The following is a 21725-nucleotide window of genomic DNA, read 5'->3' as shown; positions in this document are numbered from 1 at the left end:
TATTGGTTAAAAGAATAATGATGATAAAACAACAATTTTGTATGGCTTTTTAAGCCATTGAAGCAGACAAGTTGCTTAATAAATTAAAAAAACAAAAACCTTTTCGGAAGAGGAACGCTCCTGTGTTTATGTGAAGAGTTTCCACCACTCAGCCTCTGTTGGTTTATAAGAAAACATTACTAAAATAGGGAATCAGTGACGTTGTGTACGATTTAGAAAAACCTAAACTCATTTTGGCAATGTAATGTGAATAATGTTGATTCGCCGAACATTTGATGGCAGTGTGTCAGAGGCTATTGGAGCATCATCAAGACCCTAAATAGGATACAGGACTATTCTAGAGCCTAACATCATATTATTGGGATTCATGGATACAGTGGTACCTCGGGTTACATACGCTTCAGGTTACAGACTCCGCTAACCCAGAAATAGTGCTTCAGGTTAAGAACTTTGCTTCAGGATGAGAACAGAAATTGTGCTCCGGCGGCGCGGCAGGAGCAGGAGGCCCCATTAGCTATAGTGGTGCTTCAGGTTAAGAACAGTTTCAGGTTAAGAATGGACCTCCGGAACGAATTAAGTACTTAACCCGAGGTACCACTGTACTGTGAGAGGCAAATGGCTTTCAGTTTCCAAGCAGACACTGAGAGTTTTCCATGCAAGAGATGTATGCTGCCATGGCAAGTGCTCACACAGCTCCAAAAAGCCAGAAAGTGAGAATGAGCACATTCACACCAAAATGAAAATTACTCTTAGATCACTTGAAAAGCCATGGCTTCCCCTAAATAACCCTGGTAACTGCAGTGTATTAAGGGTGTTGAGAACTATAGCTCTGTGAGGGGTCTCCTTTCATCACACTGAGGGCTTGCCATATTCTTAGGGCATTTTGTGTAGGTCTGGGGCCTCTTCCATCTCAGCATGACCTGCTGCTTTGGACATGCTCACAACAGTGACTCATGCGCAGATACATATGGCGAATTCTTCTGAAGGTGGGTGTCTTCTATAGCAGGGGTAGCCAACAGGGCGCCCACCAGCTACCACCATTCCTGACTGGAACTGGCTAGGATTAATGGGAACGGGAGTCCAAGAACATCTCAATGGCACCAAACTTGGGCTACTCCTGAACTTGTGTACCTTGAATGGCTCAGGCCCGCAATATCTCAAGGAACTGCTTCTCTCCATATGAACCTACCTGGACCCTGTGATCATCTTCTGAGGCCCTTCTTGGTGTGCCTCCTCCACGAGAGGTTTGGAGAGTGGCAACACGAGAACGGGCCTTTCCTGCAGTTGCTCCCTGTTCATGGAATGCTCTCCCCAGGGAGGTTTGCCTGGTGCCTTCATTATATTCCTATAGGCACCAAGCAGAAACTTTAACCTCTTTAACCAGGTCTTTGGCTGATTGGCATCCAATGCCCTTTTTGTTACCATAAAGCACCAATGCTGCAGCAAGCAAAGGCTCTAGCAGCTCAGCCAGCTGCCTGTGGCTGGAAAGCCAGACAGGATGTTTGTGACTGTTGCCATGGGAACAAAGGGGCAGTCCATTCTGTACTGAGCACCGGATGTTAGCTCAGTGTGTGTGTGTGTCATATGACCCGTACTGGATGTACTTGGGAGGAGTTTTACTTCTTGCTGTTGTTGAGTGCAGACATGATTCTCTGTACTGATGTAAGAGGCAGAAATAAATGATGTAAATAGTTTTCTGTCTGCTTCTTTCCCCTCCCTGGGGACACCAAAGGGGAGAGAGGAAGAACGGTGTGTTCCTCTCATACATCTGAGAAGAATCGCCGGACCTCGCCTGCTTATCAGCAGAGGTTGGGAGACGCGGGGAGGTCGACAGGAATATCTGCCGGTGCCTGCTTGTGGCACATTCCTCTGACCCAGGCAGAATTCCAACACTTTTAAACTGTGTTGTGGAAGGGGGATTATTGGGTTGTTCTTGTTTTTATTATGTATATTGTGATTCTATCTTGTGAACCATCCTGAGACCTGTGGGTATAGGGCGGTATAAATTTTTTAATAATACTAATACTAATACTAATACTGCTACTAATAATGTGTATTCCGAAGTGAGCCACCATTTTGTAGCTGATTTAATAAGGGAGTCTCATGGACCCTATGTGAATTTAATTTAACATCCTCTTAGGTAAATGTGTTGAATTGCACTGTAAAAAGGTGGGGTTTTTGGGTTTTTGGAGGGTATTAGTCATATGTGAATATTTCTTCCAATCAGAAATGATACATATTCCTCAGCTACCTGAAGCTTGGAAATGGCTGGCCTGCTGTAGTGCATTAATTAAAAAAACTTTTAAAACTTGCTGCCTGATTCAGCAATTTGGGGTGATTGCCTTTCAGCGCTATCCCAAAGCTTTGGCGACACATGTGTGTGTATTCATTAGTTCAGTTGCACAATTTTCATGCCACTTTAATGGCAAGCAAATTGCAAGGAGCTTGTGAGATTGAAGGAGCTTGAATTGGTTTCTCCAGTGACAAGCTCACTGCTGTTCCCACCTGGGTAGATTAACCTTATTTTTTTTTTTACCCCCTGAAATGGCTACCATTTGGAATAAATGTGACATGAAACATTCAAATGAGCCCAAAACATGACATTTTCACAGAGGACTTTATAAAAAGAAATAAAGGCTGGCTGGTTGTTGTTGTTTCTTTCTTTTTTTCCTTTTTAAAAAAATGTATATCATTTGGGAAACTTCAAATGTAGAAATCTTGTTACCCCCAAGGAAAACGAACTGTCAGGAGTCTTCTATATAATATTCAGTGAATCTTTTCTTTTGAAAAGAGGATAGTACTTATGTCGTTTTCTTGATAGGAAAATGTACCAAATGTTCTGCATTTCTACAAAGGCTGATGATGAGAAGGCCCCTTCCTCTCCATTTCTATGCTTCTGTTGAAATACATTCATTACAGCAACTGATTTCCTTTTAGCAGAGAGAGAGAGAGAGAGGAAAAAAGAGAGGCAAAAATTATGTTTTCACATGAAATATTTTTCCAGGGTTGAATAGCAACCTCTGCCCCTCTCAAATATGAGGAATTACTTCCCAGTGGTGTGCCAAATTACTTGCTAACTACTTAGGCGATGGGATATACACAGGTTCTTTATGGTGAGCCCACAATAACCTTGATAGATGCTTTCATATCTCTAATTTATAGAGCCAACACTATTAGCATCACTCCCCTCCCCTCCCGCCACCCTGCTGAAGTCTGTTACACAACCAGGAGCTCCCTGACAGTCTCAGCCTATGAGCTGCTGCACTGGCACACGAATGCTGCATCTATGAAGTTCCATTGGAACAATGGCATCTGCCGATGTGGGTCCTCAAGCATAGCTCTTGAGGGTGGAGCTATTTCTCCCACCATGGAGTGACACCAGTGAGAGGAACAAAAAAGACCAGGGTGAGGATTCCAAGCATCACGTTCCCCCTTGCAGAGACCTGGGTACCACTTTCACCCACGGTCGGAGTAAGACAGAGACGTCCTCTTGAGGCAATCGTATGTAGTTCTGCCAAAGTGGATGTGGTTCTGCTGAGCTAGTCAGCGCCACACTTTTGGAAGGTTCTGTTTCATCACAGCCAAAGGGAAACACAAAAGGGGTAATTCTAGAAAGCTGGTGCCTGACCCTTTAGACTGCTGATTATGGCTAGGGGCAGGGAAACTTTGTCCTCTAGTTGTTGATGAACTATAGCCCCATCTGCATGATCAGTGGCCTGTGGGGGAGAGGAGTTGTAGCCCAAGAACATATGGAACATATGAATAAAGAATGTTGGTCTGAAATCTTTGTAAATGAGGTTAATTTAAATGATGTCCAGGTGAGATCTAAGAAGGGAGTGAAAGCATTTAATCCTAACCCTGTCCTGGTTGTCATGCTATCAAATACTGGGGTACCAAAGAAATGGGAAAAACCTACCATCCAAGATCCTACATGAGGGTCAACCTGACCTACTTCATTCTTGGTTGGACAAGGAGACATCACCATCCATTCTGAAGTCTTCTTTTTTTAAAAAAAAACAACAACAGAAAACCAGGATTAGCAGGGTACTTCAAGAGCTTCTGAGTTCTATGTTAGAGATTCTATTAGTATATGATTCACAAATTGTGGCCGCAGAGAAGGAACCCCGGACTCTGTGATCTGTTCCTGCAGAACAGGACGGTGAATCCTTCTCAGCTCAGTGCCTACATTTTCTTCCTGGCCAACCTGCCAGTGGTGGGTGGGACCAGCAGGGCCAGAGGCAAAAGTGGGTGGAGCAATGGATGCAAAGTTTATACACATCCTCACACACATCCCTCCATCCAGACAAGCAAGAGGCATTATCAGAGTCCAAGCACACATTCCAGTCAGGAAAAGCCAGTCAAGACAAAACAGGACCAATAGGGGGTGTGGCCTGGGAAGAGGGTGTGGCCTGTGGAATATCCTGAGCATCAGAAAATGAGACTTGGAGGGCCACATTTAACTTCTGACTCCGAGGTTCCCTACCCTTGTTGCAGAACAAGGTACAGTGGTACCTCGGGTTAAATATGCTTCAGGTTGCATACATTTCAGGTTACAGACTCCGCTAACCCAGAAATAGCGCTTCAGGTTAAGAACTTTGCTTCTGGTTAAGAACAGAAATCGTGCTCTGGCGGCGCGGCGGCAGCAGGAGGCCCCATTAGCTAAAGTGGTGCTTCAGGTTAAGAACAGTTTCAGGTTAAAAACGGACCTCCGGAACGAATTAAGTACTTAACCCGAGGTACCACTGTATGTATTTAGTAATGTAGACCCAGCTATCTCAAGCAAGCAAGCCATCCCATCCTCTGCAGGGCAGGAGAAGCAACTGTACAGTCAACAGGAGATCTAACTTACCACTTACAGTGCAAGAGGGAAACCTATGCATTTATATAAAAGGTTGGCATGCATTAAGATTCCACCCCCTTCACGTCAGAAGCTTCACTCTACTTGCAGGATGTGTGTAACACATTCCTTCCTCTGCAATTTTATGTATCTGAAATGAACACATACACAGCGCTATCGGAAGATAATGAGTTGAGACATGTATGTTTTGTCCTAATTAATATTCTGTCAATAAGCTAGATAAGAAACCTCCAAGGATAAATGCTTCCCTGCTCTACATCTAACATTGCCAGTGAATTTTCTCCAGCTCACTTCATTAATCCAGTCAGCACAATGGATCGGGTTAGAGATGTGTCTCAATAAATCACTCTCAAGTGCCGTGAGTGGGAGTACCTAATTAATCAGCACTGTCATTATGTTTGACTTGTTGCTGCCTTACTGTGTATAGGATGAGGATTCAGTGTATTTAACCTGCCTGCACTCCACTTGCAATGTAAAATTAACCCTTGCATAGAATGCATTGGTTTCCTTTATTTTAAATTTTGGTTTGCTTTGCTTTTCGGTAGGGAAAAAAAAGAACTTAACCTGCAAATCAGCTGATGTTTTCCTCAGGCGAGCATTGAAATGAATAGGTCAAAGAACGCAAGTATATTCATGCACACAGGTTTCATTCATCAGGGTGGGAGAAGGTGCCACAGTGAACTCAGATCTTCAGCGGCAGTTAAAATATCTTCAGCTGCTTCACAATTTCATTTCTCTTCCACTCACATATCCATTCTTAAGGCTTCCTGGCCAGACTGCATGCTGGTCTGTCAACTAAGGGACAATTTAGGGAGGGCCCACACACCAGTGGTAGAGCACATGCTTTGAATGCATAAGGTCCTAGATTCAGCCCACACCATGAGTTAGCAAGAGTGATGCTACCTGAAGATCTTAGAGAGCTGCTGGCAATCAGAGTAGACAATGCTAGACTAGATGGACCAATGGTCTCATACAGTGAAAACCAGATTCATGTGTGTGTTAATTTCTTGCCAGCAGTTTTAAACAATGCCAATACATAAGATGTAAAGGTAAGGGGACCCCTGACCATTAGATCCAGTCGTGGCTGACTCTGGGGTTGTGGTGCTCATCTTGCTTTATTGGCCGAGGGAGCCTGCATACAGCTTCCGGGTCATGTTGCCAGCATGACTAAGCCACTTCTGGCGAACCAGAGCAGCACATGGAAACGCCGTTTACCTTCTCGCTGGAGCGGTACCTATTTATCTACTTGCACTTTGATGTGCTTTTGAAGTGCTAGGTTGGCAGGAGCAGGGACTGAGCAACGGGAGCTCACCCCATCATGGGGATTCAAACCACCGACCTTCTGATCGGCAAGTCCTAGGCTCTGTGATTTAACCCACAGCGCCACCCACATCCCATAAGATGTAGAGGCAAATTAACAGTTTATTCATTCATTTGTGTATGTGAATGCCCACGCCTTTCTGCTATCATGGAACTGAAGGTGGTTTATATGGAGTTCCCAGGTAATCTCCTATCCAGGAAATTGACTAGACCCAGACCTGCTTAGCTTCAGCATGATGGCTGCTTGGTGTGCCCTCATATCATGCCTACCTTCAACAGCTAAATAGGCTGGGGGAAACTCCAACCTGTGTGAAATTTCAGGATGATGGATAAAAGAAAGGTAATAAGCACACGACAAAGCACAATCACAAATTTACGCGGGCCTCCAGATGCAAATCGATATTGCACAACTGTGTCTGCAAAGTGGCTAAATGTGCCGTCATTTGTTTTTTTCATTATTATTCTTTACCTTGGCCATGCACATGGCATCGGGCGCAACTGCCTCCAGCTGTAACAGTTGGTGCATGAAATGGTGACACCTGCATCCTGCATTAAAGCCTGAGCACCATATCTGGAATCCATATCAGTCAGCTGTTATCTGCTCCGACACAGCAGGTGCCTGAGCACTAAGTAGTGCCACAGATTGCCTGAGCAAAAGGGAGCAGCCTCCAGAGGGTCAGCACGGACCTCAGATTCAGGGGAAGAGAGTATGTGTGCATGTGTGTGTGTGTGTTTGTAGTGGGTGGGGGAAGGAAGGTTGTCAACTTGCACTGCTGGCTTCGTCTGGTATCACTGATGATATTGATGACAATTAGTGGAGAGAGTTTAGAAGCGAAGTGAAGGGAAAGACTCATCTGTTACGTTATCCATCATCTGGACATGGCCTTAGGCAACTGGGGCATGCTGTTGTTTTTGCTGGGAGATGAACACACTGCTAAGGTAGACGGCACTTGGTTGTGCACAGGGAAAGTCTCAGTAGAACAGAGTTTTTATTTTACTACATTTAGCAATGATATTTAAAGCATATCCAGGCTTGATAGTTACCCACTGCACTTGATCGTGGCCAAAAGGCAGAGAAGCAATGGATATTGGTAGTTACAATCCCTTATTCACATTCTCTCTTGCCAGCAGCAACAACGAAAAGAATGGCTTAATACAAAGCAGAAGCTAAGGATTATGATGATCGGGGGGAGAACATAGTCACGGAAACAATGTTAAAAAGAAAATCTGTTATTTTAAAATAATAAACAGAAAAATGCATATGTGTGGGTGGGGGTGGGAGAGAGAGTTGGAACTTTGTAACTGTGCAAGCAAATCAAAGCAAATCAATTGTTCATTTTATAACTATGCTGCCTCCATAATACTTAAACTTGCTTTTACAGCTGATTGGCTCAGTAAGCAAAGCCATAAACCAAATTCCCTTTTCATTTGGTAGTGTAACCTGGTAAAAATTTGGGGTGATATATGGCTATATTAAGTCCATTTGTATGTATTAAGCCTCTTCCCTTTCCAAGTGAGAGCTGTAGAGCTCTGCTGGTGGTGTTGCTCCTGAGCTAAGGCTCTCAGTTGGGATCCAGGCTGCTATGCCAGATAAAAGTGATGAGAGAAATACCATAGCTTGAATTGACCCTACATCTTAAGTTTGGGGTACTCCATGCTCATCTCATGAGTGCTAGAAATTAAATAAATCTGATGTCGAACATGTTGGCTCCTAAGGTAAGGTAACACAGAGTGGGAAATCTTAGGAACCCCAAGGACGAAAAGTGGCCCACCATGCTACTCTTCTATCCAGCCCCCAGGACTATTTCCAGTCCACACCTCCCTTTGGCTGAGCTCCACAGCCTCCTCAAGTGAAAGGAATATGTGCTTGAGCAGTGGCAATGCTTCCTGCTTGCCTGAATGGAGGGTGGGAAGTGTGCATGTTTGTAGAAGCCTGTGGCTTTTGTGTGCCTAGAATGTGGCCTCCTGTACAAGCATATAGCCAAACCTGTTGCAGTGCCCAATGTTTACCTGGTCATGCCCACCATTGACATGCAGTCCCCAGAAGGGTAGTCCACAAGGGAATGCAGTCCTTGGGCTGAACGAGATTCCCCACGCTTGCGTTAACATCAGCTACAGAATGAAAGCTGCCCGTTCCCTCCTCTGTAGCCACCAGCACACCCCAAAAACTTTCCTGGAGAGTTGGGGTCCCCTTTTGAACAAGGTGGAATGGGGCACTCTGGGCTGCTGGGAGAGAACATAGCAAACTTTCCTTCTTTGAACTTCCTGAAATTAATAGTAGTAGTAGTAGTAGTAGTAGTAGTAGTAGAATAGGACTTCCCTGTTTTCACCTAAGGAATGTTGGAGGGTATGCCATAAGAAGCCAGTGTGGTGTAGTGGTTAGGAGCGGTAGTCTTGTAATCTGGGGAACCGGGTTCGTGTCTCTGCTCCTCCACATGCAGCTGCTGGGTGACCTTGGGCTAGTCACACTTCTTTGAAGTCTCTCAGCCCCACTCACCTCACAGAGTATTTGTTGTGGGGGAGGAAGGGAAAGGAGAATGTTAGCCGCTTTGAGACTCCTTCGGGTAGTGATAAAGCGGATATCAAATCCAAACTCTTCTTCTTCTTCTTCTTCAGGGTTGCCTGCAGAGTGGTGGTGCCAGCATCCGGTCCCATTCTTAAGAATATTCTGATAGTGCACAGGATCATAAGGAACTGCCTTATACCAAGGCAATGATCCAGCTAGCTCAGCATTGTCCACACTTTCCAGGTTTTTTCTGAGACCCATTGGGAGATGCTAAAGGTTGAGCCTGATACCACTGGGTGCTACCACTGTGCTATTGCCTTCCCCTTTCCTCACTGGGAAAAGGGGGCTACATTCTGAAGGTTCATAACCTTCTGGGAAGTCAACATTTTTCTGCTGAGGCCGAAAGACAGTTACTTGCCTGTGGCTATTTGGGGAGCTGATCATAGGAACTTGCCAAGTAATAGAACGTCTCTCCTCTAGCAGAGAAAGCAACAAATCATACCTGTTCCACGACTGTGACAGATACATCCTGAATACACTAACATTCATTCTTGTTTGTGGCCGGGGTGCATTCCTTTTTAGAGCTGGAATGTTTCGATTCACTGAGAAGGGAGACCTCTTCCTGTCCAGTTTACTTTCCGTAATTTTTAAACAGTTGTTCCACATATAAACAAAGCCACCCACATATAAACAGAAGTTGAGCACAATGCAAAGCAAGCACTGCCCTGCATATGGATATGGTTTGGGTTTCCCCTTCATTAATTGCATAGCTAAATCAACCTCAAATAATCAGATAGCTTTATTCAGTGTTGTGTCGGTGGCAGGGGGCGGGGGGGGGGGAATGGTAATCTTCAGATGTATTGGCATGATAGCTATCCAGGGTGCAACAAATCTTCGAAGTGGCTGCAAACACTCTTTCTCCCACCTTCCCCATTTTGTTTTCTGTATTATAACATGGCATGGTATGACATGCCACAGTTCGTGATCAACTGGCTGCTTGATGGGCCATAAGTTGTTTTAAGAAAAACGGGTGCGTGTGTGTGTGTGTGTGAGAGAGAGAGAGAGAGAGAGAGCGCACAGCAGAATGCATATGCCATATTTTTTTTTTTACAAGTTCAGAGCCAATATGCAAAATCTTTTCTTCTTAATTTACTAAATGAAAAAGTATTCCAAAGGGGCTGCTTGCTTTTGTAGAGTTTATAACAAGCCAGCAGAATTACACTCCAAAGCAATGTCAGGCAAAAAGAAAGGGATTAATTTCACTTTGGCAGCACAAGTTTAATTAGCTGAAAACAAAGAAGAAGAAGAAGAAGAAGAAGAAGAAGAAGAAGAAGAAGAAGAAGAAGAAGAAGAGGGAAATAACAAGGATTGGAAAGATTGGCTAGCTGAAGTACATTGCTGAAGCATGAGTTTGTTGTGGGGATAAAATAATTGCGCAAAATGAGTTGCAGCCAGTGAGTCATGTTAAAAATAACAAATATGGTTTGGGCAAGTTATGCTTGGAAAGGAAGAGACAACAGGGCAACTGCTTACGCCAGCAGTGAGATGTCAGTACAAAATGGAAGTGCCAATGTCTGTTTTTGCTTGAGTCTTCACAGGAGAAAGCAACATGAAAAGCAACCAGCATTCGATGGAAGATACTGTTCCTGGCAACCTTGAAATCAGGAGCTGTGAGAATCATAGAACTGTAGAATTGGAAGGGATCCCGAGAGTCATCTAGTCCCTGCGATACAGGTGTCTCAACTAAAGCTTCCATGACAGATGGAGAGTATGTGATTGTTTTGCATGTTTCTGAGTGTCTATAATAAGTTTTTGTTTTTGTTTTTGAATTAAATTGTCACTTGTGTCTTTGCCACCTTGGGCTCCTTTGGATGGGTGATATATAAATTTAATAAAATAAATATGTTCCACTGACATACGAAGCAGAGAATTTGGGGAGGATTTTATTGTTTTATGGCATTGCTTTGTATTTTTGTTTAGTACTTCAATATTTGTTCAATACTTCAAGAGAAGCAACAGGGCACTGCACTCCCCTGAGGGAGATCAGCAGGGTAATTATAAAGGTCAAAGGTAAGGGTGTGATACACACCTCCCTTCTTCAACAAAGTTATGAGCTCAGGAGAAAGGGCCGAGGGGCATTACTGCCACCCAGCATTTGCTGCCTGAGGCTGTCACCTCACTCTGCCTAATGCTAGGACCAGCCCTGTGAGAATGGGTTGCTGGACGATGTGGGCCTTTAATATGATCCAGCAGGACTCATCTTATGTTAGTATTAGCTACACTAGCTAAATAGATCTTCCTTATTCAACAGCAATGCGCCTGTGAATATCAGATGCTAGGGCCAAACAATGGGAGATGATTCTCATCTTCAGGCCCTGCTTGTGGTCTTCCTAGAAGCATCTGGCTGGCCGAGTGTTAGAAGCAGGAAGCGGGACTAGCTAGACATTCGCTCTAAATCAACATGCCTCCCTCTGCCTTTGTACGACCCAATGAAGGCGTGTTGGCAGGTCTGACCTAACCTTGTAGTAACCTGTTCAGTTATGCAGCTGGCACCAAACTGTTTGATATTCAAGCAGCTAATTAGCAATAGAGACAGCTAATTCTAGCCCGAGGGTGCTTTTGATCTCCCACTGCACCCAATTTTTTATTAGAGCTTGTGCGAGGGACTCACTCGGAAGGAAAAACACGTCGCGAGCCGAGAGAGACATTTGGGCTGAACAGTAGTTTACTTATAATTTACAGACTTGTAGTACTTAATATATAATGCAATAATCTGCGCTCTGCCATTTGTCATTTTGGGTCCGGGCTGCAGATTATAGCTTAGGGCAGTGCATCTGTGCACAGATCTGGCAGGAAATGGCTTAAAAAATTTGAACAGCTGAGCATGACGTCTCAGTGTACTCAGAAAACCCAACCTTTTGCTCCAGAGGTCACTGGCGTACTTTAGACCTGACAGGCCAAATTGTTAAGCATGTGACTAATATGCATACAGAACAGAGGGCCGTCTGATGCCGGGGGGGGGGGGGGAAGACTGCAAGCTTGATGGCTGGTTAGCGGCTAGTCTTAATTTTATGTGACAATCTTATGAGGGACGTACCGGGTGGGTGACTAAGTGGAGCATATTGATGTCCCACTGGGTGTAGCCCCTGTTGTTTTGACAAATTCTCCTTAGCATTTATCAATCAAGCCTACAATGAGGGAGTGTGCTGAATTTCTAATCCAGACAGACTAGTCAGGCCTAATCGAGGCAAGCTAGCATGTTATTCAATTTGTACTTGTTAGCACTGTCCCACTGTCACCGGGCAATTTACCTCCATACTCAGCAAATGAAAAGAAGAAATTTGCTGCGCTTCAAACGCTTACATGAGTTACAAGCCAAATTTTAATTAGCATGTCAATACAGAAATAATTTATTGCCTCTTTGTTGCTGCCCCAGTGTACAGATTACATTTTCCTATTTGCAACACCCCCCTGGAAGAATGTTCTTTAATATTTATGAGCTGGAGGAGGAGGAGGAGGAGGAGGAGAAAAGAAGAAGAAGAAGAAGAAGAAGAAGAAGAAGAAGAAGAAGAAGTAATTATTATTATAATAATCAGTCAACAAATTACCTAACAAGATGCATTTCAATATTCATTGAGGCACCGTATCTTATCTATGATATAAGTGATGTTTCTCACCTACTTCCCACCCACCATGGAGAAACTGTATCGCTTTCTTACATTTGCATTCATCTAAAAGATCTCTCTACTTACATTCCTCAAAGAAGCTCAGGATGGTGCTTGCAAGATTCTCCTGTTTTAACCTGCCCTGCGAGATAAAAGTGTAACTTGTTTTTATTAGAAAAAGAGAATGCTATTTTTCTCTATTTTCATATGTCCACCTGAATTTGGCGTCACTCAGGGTTCTGCCCTAAAATCTTTATTTGCTACAGGAGCCTATACATTTTATCTCACTTTCCAATTTCCTTCAACACCTCTTTCCCCTCAGAAAAGATAGAGAGAGGTGCCACCTTTCCTTCCACCTGCCAACTTCCCTCTCTTCTTCCCTCTCTGGCTTAGAAGGCTGCATCAGCAGACTAGTCATAGAATCATAGAACTGTAGAGATGGAAGGGATCCCAAGGGTAATCTAGTCCAACCTCCTGCAACGCAGGAATTCCAACTAAAGCAGTGTGTGTTGTAATTGCTGCTTAATAAAACCATCAGTTACAAGTTTGGGGAGAAGGAAGTAGCCTGTATGCAAGATCCTTTCAACCCAGCAAGTGTTTAACTATAAGTCAGGTTAGCTTCCTGTGTCGAGGTGATCACCTGGGTGATGGTCCATTAACGGAAATGAAGGAAAGGGCTCTGTGTAAGCCAGTGGGGCCCCTTCCTCAACTCAGTGATAGTTAGCACAAAGCCTGAGTTTAGAGTTTGCAGCTATGTGACCTGGAAGTAAAGCAGCAAACTGAAGAGAGTGCAGAGGGGAATGTTTGATGTCTGCTTGAATCCAAGGCTGCGGCTATGGGAGAAACAAGACCCTTTGGGGTGATAATGCTGTGAACCCCTCCATCACAGGGGTTTGTACCCAGGAATCCCACACTGCTCAGAGATTGGGGTGGCATGCAACAATATTAACTCTTGTCTCCAGATACTGAACTCAAATTCATTTCATGGCCCAGTGCTGACAATGGCCTAGCTGGACTGGTTAACATCACATCCTACTCATCTATGCAGAAGCCTAGATAATGGCTTTTCTCATATTTCACCTGGAAAGCTGAGTTTTTGGAAACTGCCATTTGCCCATCCTGTGAGCCAGCGGGTCTTGAGCACAGAGAAGTATCTGAAAAGGAGAAAACGCAAGGTCTCTGTCATCAGGAAGGTATTGCATAGCTGTGTGCCCAATACATCAGCAATTGATACCCAGTTGCAGTGGAGGCTAGTTAGTAACTTGGCACTACTGCCCTTTATTTGACTTTTGCTTTGGGGGGGGGGGCAGACAGAAGGAGGACATGGCGATTAATATTTATCTGTGTCTAGCAAAGATGGATACGATACTGTGGTGCAGAGTGAAGCCATGATCCAGAGTTGGGCACACCAGGATTGGTTAGAGTTTCCCTTTAACAGCAGCTCCCCAATCACTCCTAACCTCTTTCTTTTTAAAAAAAAATCAACATCTCCCAATTTAAAAGCATGAAGACATTTTTAGGAAGGCCTTCAATTGTTAAATGATTTTAGCGAATGAGTCGACAAGGTGATTGCTTCTGTTTTTACAATAATGTTGCATTTCTGCATTTTGCTGTAGTGTCTCATTTTGCAAAATTTTGTTCTAGTGTTTTATTGTATATTGACTCCATTTTTATTGTACAGTGGTACCTCTGGTTAACAACTTAATTCGTTCCAGAGGTCCGTTCTTAACCTGAAACCATTCTTAACCTGAGGTACCACTTTAGCTAATGGGGCCTCCCACTGCCGCTGCGCCGCCAGCGTGTGATGTCTGTTTTCATCCTGAGGTAAAGTTCTTCATCTGAGGCATTACTTCTGCATTAGCGGAGTCTGTAACCCAAAGTGTCTGTAACCCAAGGTGTTTGTAACCCGAGGTACCACTGTACTGTGTTATATTTATTTCAATTGGTGCTTTTTTGTGACTGACTGTACTATCATCGGTTTTTTTTCTGCCCAGGGCAGCCATTTTGTTCTGGCATTCATGATACTTTTATCAAGATAGGTGTACCAACACCTAATTTTTACTTTCACCACACACACACACAAACAAACAAACAAACAAACAAACATACAACAAGCACTGATTTCAGTTTTTTGTATCTTGCCTGTAGCCAACAGTCGGGGTGATGGGAGTTGTACAGCTCAATCCTAAGCATGTATACTCAGCAGTAAATCCTACCAAGAGTTCAGTGACGTTTATGCTCAAGAAAGTTCTGCATCCATAATCTGATGTTGTTGCAGCTGCCAGAGTTCATGACAACAACCACAGGTTCTCATTCTCTGTACTACACTGAGGGGAGAGAATGCTCTCATTTCTTCTGTTAAGGCTGCATGTTTTTCAGCCGCCGTTATTGTACATGCTTCTGGTTCACGACAATGTTTCTTTGAGTTCTTGTTTCACTGTGTTCAGGACTGAATAATAATTGGGGGTTTGGAGAGGCAAACCGGTTGAGATGCTGCTCTCTTCGACAACATTCAGGATAGACTAAACTAGCCACGTGTTCTGCTTTACAGAGGACAGTCCTTTATTTGAAGGGCTCTCCAGTTGGAGTCCAGTTTAAAGATAAAGAACCATGAAAAGGGAGAGCAGGAGCCTTGAAATTGCCCATCTGGTCAACAGTCTGGGCAGGCACATAAGTCACCTGCAACCACCTCTGCTTTGGTGAGATGCCTTGTATTTCTTTCTAAATTACAGCAATTGTTTCCTATAAACTACCACATGTGAATTTTATGCAGACTGGCATCTTCCTTTGTGTTTATACTGCCCTTCTCTCTCTCTCTCTCTCTCTCTCTCTCTCTCTCTCTCTCACACACACACACACACACACAGGCAACACATAGCTGGCCAGCCCAGGATGGACATTAAGCTTACCCTACACAGCAATGCTGCCTTTTACAATATTAAAAGTAAATAGGTTCTTAGAAGTAAATCTCAGAAGGGAGGTATGTTTTTTTATCCTAAGGTGAATTGGAACTTATTTCCACTTCCACTTCTCTGCATGTTCAAAAGAATCCTAGAATTGCAGAGTTGGAAGGGATCCCAAGGGTCATGAAGTCCCACCCTCAGCAATGCAGGAATCACAGCAAAAGAATTCCTGACAAGTGGCCATCCAACCTCTGTTCAAAAACCTTCAAGGCAGGAGAGTCCACCACCCTCTGAGGAAGAAGGACAAGGAGAAATAGAGCAAAAGCTTAGCTGCTTATCCATATGTGCTCTATCCAAAACAGGCAGATTGGTATAGCCTTGGAGGAGTCACTGTTTCACAGCTTCAGCTTGCCATCTGTTAAAAAGATTTTTTTTAATGGGCACAGAATAGGAACCTCAATATTCAATCAATACTGTATTTGGAGAGAGAGAGAGAGCTGTTCTTGGGAGATTGTGTAAGAAAAACAACCTAGAGTAGGGTTCTCCACTTTGGTGACCTTCAGATGCTGTTGGACTGCAATGCCCAGTATCTCTGGCCACTGGCCAAGTTGGCGGGAGCAAATGGGAGTTGTAGTTCCATTAGCACCAGGATGGAAAACGTGGGCCTAGAACATCTGCCTTCTTAATGCTGTGAGTTGCACAGCGTTAGAAATGCAATTCTTTTTTATTCCTACACTGGTTTCAGTGCGCATAATATAATAAAATTTGCAGGAAGAACCAATTCTTACAATTGCCTCCACCACCAAAATATAAAATAAAGCAAATAACATTTTGTGTGTGCAAGTGTACAACTACTATAGAAATGGTCTAAAGCAGCAGATCTGGTTATCATTATTTTAAGGTGTTGCATACTTTTAGAAAACTCACCAGGGATCTCTGCTTATTCTACTCGTGGTTTTTTTACAGAGCCTAACAAGCTTTATTGAAGATAATAAGAAAAGCAAATCTGTCCTTTTGAGGCTGGAGTATGACTGGAGTACATATGTAGCAAAATCTAAATGGAAGGATGTTAAAAAATAAATAAATAAAAGCAGCCAGGCAATTGTCTCTGAAACACCTTTCACTCTTAATTTTCCTTCGAAAACAAGTGAAAGGCACGCTGCATATTATTCGAAAGTAAAAGGGCACCAAAGCGAACTGGATAGGCTTACAACATAATTGAATTAAGTTGTGTGTGTGCCACATAGGATCACAAAGCTTGTGTATTCTGAATGTCAGCAGCCTGCCCGTCAATGGGCAAAAAGGACTCTTTAAACTGGTTAAATGTGTGGAACCCTCCCAGCTAACAGGTGGCTGAATAAACGTCAGCTGGTGCTGTACAGAGCTACAGCATTGACCTCCTTGAGGGTAATTTCGGTCCACCCCCTCTTTTTTCCTTTTAAAAAAATGTTACTGTACTTGGCATAGTGGAAACAATTTGAGGATGGGTAATTTCTTTCAGTCCCTTGAGTTACCGGTAGCCGGCTCTTCCACTCCCAGCTTCTCTCCCCTCCTCCCTCTCCTCGTCCCCAACTCCGTCTCTCAGCTGAATTAACATAAAGGAACAGTGACAACAGCAAGCTGAAAAGCGTAGCTGGTGGGAGGATTAAGTATATCATTGAAAGGAATTATGTTGTAAATGACTGGGAGGGGTAGGGGCTTCTGTTCCTTGGTCCCATCTGGTCCTTAAAGAATACCTTGTCGTAATTACCCCCAGATGGCTTTGTGCAACGCAGGGTCTGGACAGCCAGGTGCCACTGTCCCCTGCTGGGTGTGATATTCATTGCTGCGTGCAGTAGTGAAGGAGAGAGGGAGAGAGACTTTATAGCAAGCTCATTTCTTTCAGGGTATTACACAAATATGAAATGAAGCTAGCTCATCCACACAGAAGCTTGTTTGTCTGAGAACCAGAGGGTGGCACACCTAATGGAAGACAGGCTTGTTATTTTGCCTTTTGCCTTTTTTTTTTGCCTTGCTATCACAGAAAGAGTGGAAATATAAATGATTTTACAGTGGGGACATCCCCCGCCCCCACTACTCCGCCAGCTAGCTAATGCCTGGCTGTCGCGGGAAGAGTGATGCCACAACTATCGTATCAGGACAGAATTAGATGAGCTTATTCTACAAATACAGTATGGCCACATCTTACGTACGTTTAACTTGTGAGGTTTTGACCTTACGCGGTTGAAGGCCGACCAGTTGAAGTCACACAAATTAAATGCACAGAAGGCAGAGAAATTAAGAGCCCTTTTTTGTGCAGGGTGTTCCCAGACTGGAAAGAGCTTTTAACAGGCAACATGCATGCTCAACAGGGAATCACAGCTAGCCATGGTGCTTGAATGTGTGCACTTGTATGATGCATGTGCTTTTAAACACTTGTTTAAGAACATGATATGTGAGGAGAACTTTGGGGCTTAGCTGAAAAGCCAGTGATGTAGTGGTTAGAGTGTCAAACCTGGTCCTGGAAGACCAGGGTTCAAATGCCTACTTGGCCATGAAGCTCAATGGGTGACCTTAGGCCAGCCACTGCCTCTCAGCCTGATCTACCACACAGGGTTGTTGTGGGGAATAAATGAGGAGAGGAAGAACCGAGTATGCCATCTCAAGCTCACCAGAGAAAGAGGTTGAATATAAATGCAGTACATAAAGGTAAAGGGACCCCTGACCATTAGGTCCAGTCATGGCCGACTCTGGGTGTGATGGCCTGGGATTCCGATTCTGAGAGTGAACCGGAGGAATCCCAGCCGGCACAGGAGTCCCCGCCTCCAGGGCCGGCTGAACTGGGGCAAGGCCTAGATTCTGAGGAGCCTGCACCTGTGCCAGATCCTCAGGAGCAGGCACCAGGTGAAACCATTCTGGCCCCAGAGGTGCTTGAGGACTCAGTGTCTACAGGTGAGCCTTCCCCGGGGCCCAGTAACCCTTCGGCCTCTCCTGAACTGCAGAGGCTTAGGGCAGAGAGGCGAAGGGAACTGGTTTCTCCCAGGAGGAGTGCTCGCCTTAAGGCCAGGAGAGGCGGGGCTCCTGGGGGCCGGGACCGCCCCTGGCCTTAGAGAAGATAAAGGGCAGTCAGCCCGGTCCCAGGTTGCGGGAGCAACGTCGTCATTGAAGAGCTGTTTTGGCCAGCATCCAGTCCTGTTCCTCCAGTGTTCCTGTTCCCCGCCCGGCTACCTGCTTCTGATCTTCGAGTGTTCCTGTCCCCGCCCGGCTCCCTGTTTCGGACCTCACCTCGCACTTTGTGGACTATCTCCAGGCTAGTGACTTAGGACTGAACTTTGACTACGGTAACAGTAACCTTCCCCCCGGGACCAGCACAGTTTGCTCCCGCCACACCCGCACTCCCCCTTCGTTGGGGTGCGTTCGGGAACAGCCAGAGGCCATGGTTGACCAGGCAGCTGCGCTGGTGGCATTGGCCCAGGAGAACCAGGCCTTGACCCACACCGTTCAGCAGTTAAGCGATGTGGTTGCGGCGCTTCAGCAACGGTTGGAAACCTTTACAGATCATGGGGCCGACGCCCCAGCTCCAGGCAAGTACCCAGTGGCTTTGCCAGAGAAATTTGATGGGACCCTGGCCAGTTTTCCCATGTTCTTCGCCCAGGCCAAGTTGTATATTCAGGGGCGAGCCCGGAACTTCCCTGACGACCGCACCAAGGTGCACTTTCTGATCAGTTTGTTAAAGGACCAGGCGGCCAAGTGGGCTTTGCCACTGCTCCGGCAAGACTCTCCTTTGTTAACGGACTATGTGGGATTTTGTAACCACTTAGAGACTGTGTTTGGCAACCCTCTGAAGGAGAGCCAAGCCAATCGGGCGATTCGTCAGTTGAGACAGGACAAGTCCACAGCCGCCGCCTACGCCACAGAATTTCGGCTGTTGGCACAAGACTTGTCTTGGAATGACTCTGCACTACGGGACCAGTATCTGGAGGGACTGTCGGACGAGATACTGGACCAGTTGGCCATGATGGAGCGTCCCACCACGCTGGACGCCCTCATTCAGCGGAGCCTGCAGATAGACGATCGGTTGGAGGACCGTCGCCAGGCCCGGGACCGCCAGCACCCCCGGCTCCTAGCGCCCATCCTTCCCAACAGGTCCACGCCCACAGCCGAGTTGCCAGTCGAGCCAACGCAGCTCGGGGCTGTGCGACCTCGCCTCTCCCCCTCGGAGAAGACGCGGCGTCGGGAGGGAAACCTGTGTCTTTACTGCGGTGGGAGTGGACATTACGCCCGTTCCTGTCCCAGGAAAATGCCAGTCGCAGGAAAACCACCAACCTCTGTAGCCGAAGGCCCTAGCAACGTGGGGTCCCAAACCATGCAAGAGGGGCCCTCACCAGTGGAGTTGCGACATCTCATGGTTCCAGTGCGTCTCTACCCTCCAGGTGGGCCCTGGATTCTTACCCACGCTCTGGTAGATTCGGGGGCAACCCGCTCCTATATGGACGCTGCCTTTGCCGCTCATCATCAGGTGCCACTTCAGAACAAGCCAGAACCGGTACAGGTGGAGGCAATCGACGGACGGCTCCTGCGTTCGGGTGCCGTCACTCGGGAGACCCAGCCCTTGGTCCTGTGTCTCCAGCAGCACCGGGAGGTGCGAACTTTGGACATTGCCTCCATGCCCCGGTTCCCCCTGGTGCTTGGAATGGACTGGTTGGAGGCTCACAATGTTCAGATTGACTGGGTTAATCGGACTGTGCACTTCCCAGACCCATGCCCCCATGCTCGGTCCGAGATGCTAGCGGCCGCACCCACTGAGGAGGCAGCACCCACGCTCCCAGCCGTGTACCGGGACTACCAAGACGTGTTCGAGGAACGGGGGGCAGACCAGCTGCCGCCGCATCGGTCTTTTGACTGCGGCATAGACCTCCAACCCGGAGCGCCCCTGCCGGTGAGTCGCTTATACTCTCTAACAGAGCCAGAGCGCGAAGCTTTGCAGGACTTCCTGCGCAAGAACCTGGAGCGTGGGTTCATTAGGCCTTCTACCTCACCCACCGCTGCGCCAGTACTCTTCGTTAAGAAGAAATGTGGGGAGCTTCGCCTTTGCCATGATTACCGGGCCCTGAACAAAATTACCATCCCGGACCGGTACCCCTTGCCCCTTATTTCGGAGTTGCTGGAGCGGGTGCAAGGGGCGCAGATGTTCACCAAGCTTGACCTCCGGGGGGCCTACAATTTAATTAGGATCCGAGCCGGGGATGAGTGGAAGACAGCATTCGGGACCCGGTACGGGCAGTTCGAATACCTGGTTATGCCCTTCGGATTGTGCAACGCGCCCGCTGTGTTCCAACGGTACATCAACCACGTGTTCCAGGACTTGCTGGACAAGTACGTGGTGGTGTACCTGGATGACATTTTGATTTTCTCCCGTGACCCGGCTCGCCACGAGGGTCATGTCCGGACCGTGCTGCAGCGCTTGCGGGAGCACCGCCTGTATGCGAAGCTCAGCAAGTGCGAGTTCCATCAGCAGACAGTGGATTTTCTGGGTCACCGACTCTCTCCAGATGGGGTGCAGATGGATCCTGGGAAGGTGGCAGCGGTTCGGGAATGGGCGGCACCTCGGAACCGCAAGGACCTACAGCGTTTCCTGGGGTTCGCCAACTATTACCGGACCTTCATTGCGGGTTACGCTCGTCGCACTACCCCATTGACCCGGCTACTGCGCCCCAAGACGCCGTTTTCCTGGGACAGCGAGGCAGAGGAGGCGTTTCAGGGGTTGAAGGCCTGTTTCCAGAGAGCGCCGATCTTGCAACATCCGGATCCTTCTCGACCCTTTGTGGTAGAGACTGACGCCTCCAGTACGGCTCTCGGTGCCGTCTTGTCTCAGCAGTACGGACCTGATGCGCCACTCTTACCCTGCGCCTTTTATTCCCGCCAGCTCCTGCCGGCGGAGCGTAACTATACTGTATGGGAGCGGGAACTACTGGCCATCAAGGTGGCTTTTGAGGTCTGGCGCCACCATCTTGAGGGGGCACGACACCCGGTGGAGGTGAGAACCGACCACCGGAACCTGGAGTACCTCCAGACCACCCGCAAGCTGAACCAAAGGCAGATCCGGTGGGCGTTGTTCTTTTCCCGGTTCCAGTTCCGGATCCGCTACATCCCTAGCTCCCAAAACCAGAAGGCAGATGCCCTGTCCCGGAAACCTGAAGACAACGCAGACACGGTACAGCAGGCAGTACCCACCACGATCCTACCACCGGCTGCATTCCTGGCCACCCAGGAGGCTGAGCCACTGCAGGCTCGGGTGCGGGAACAGCAGCGGGTCGACGCTTGGGCCCAGGAACGACTCCAGGAACTGGCCGAAGGGTCATGCCCTCAGTACCCGGGGCTGGTCCTGCATCAGGGCCTTCTGCTGCACCACGGGCGCCTGTACATCCCGCCAGGGCCGCTGCGGGCTGAGGTTCTCCGGATGACCCATGATGCTCCAGCAGCAGGGCACTTTG

The sequence above is a fragment of the Podarcis pityusensis genome (assembly GCF_964106645.2).
Source record: "Podarcis pityusensis genome assembly, chromosome: 11".
Lineage (NCBI taxonomy): Eukaryota > Metazoa > Chordata > Lepidosauria > Squamata > Lacertidae > Podarcis > Podarcis pityusensis.
The sequence above is the reverse complement of the archived record's forward strand: the minus strand, read 5'-3'. Positions refer to the sequence as shown.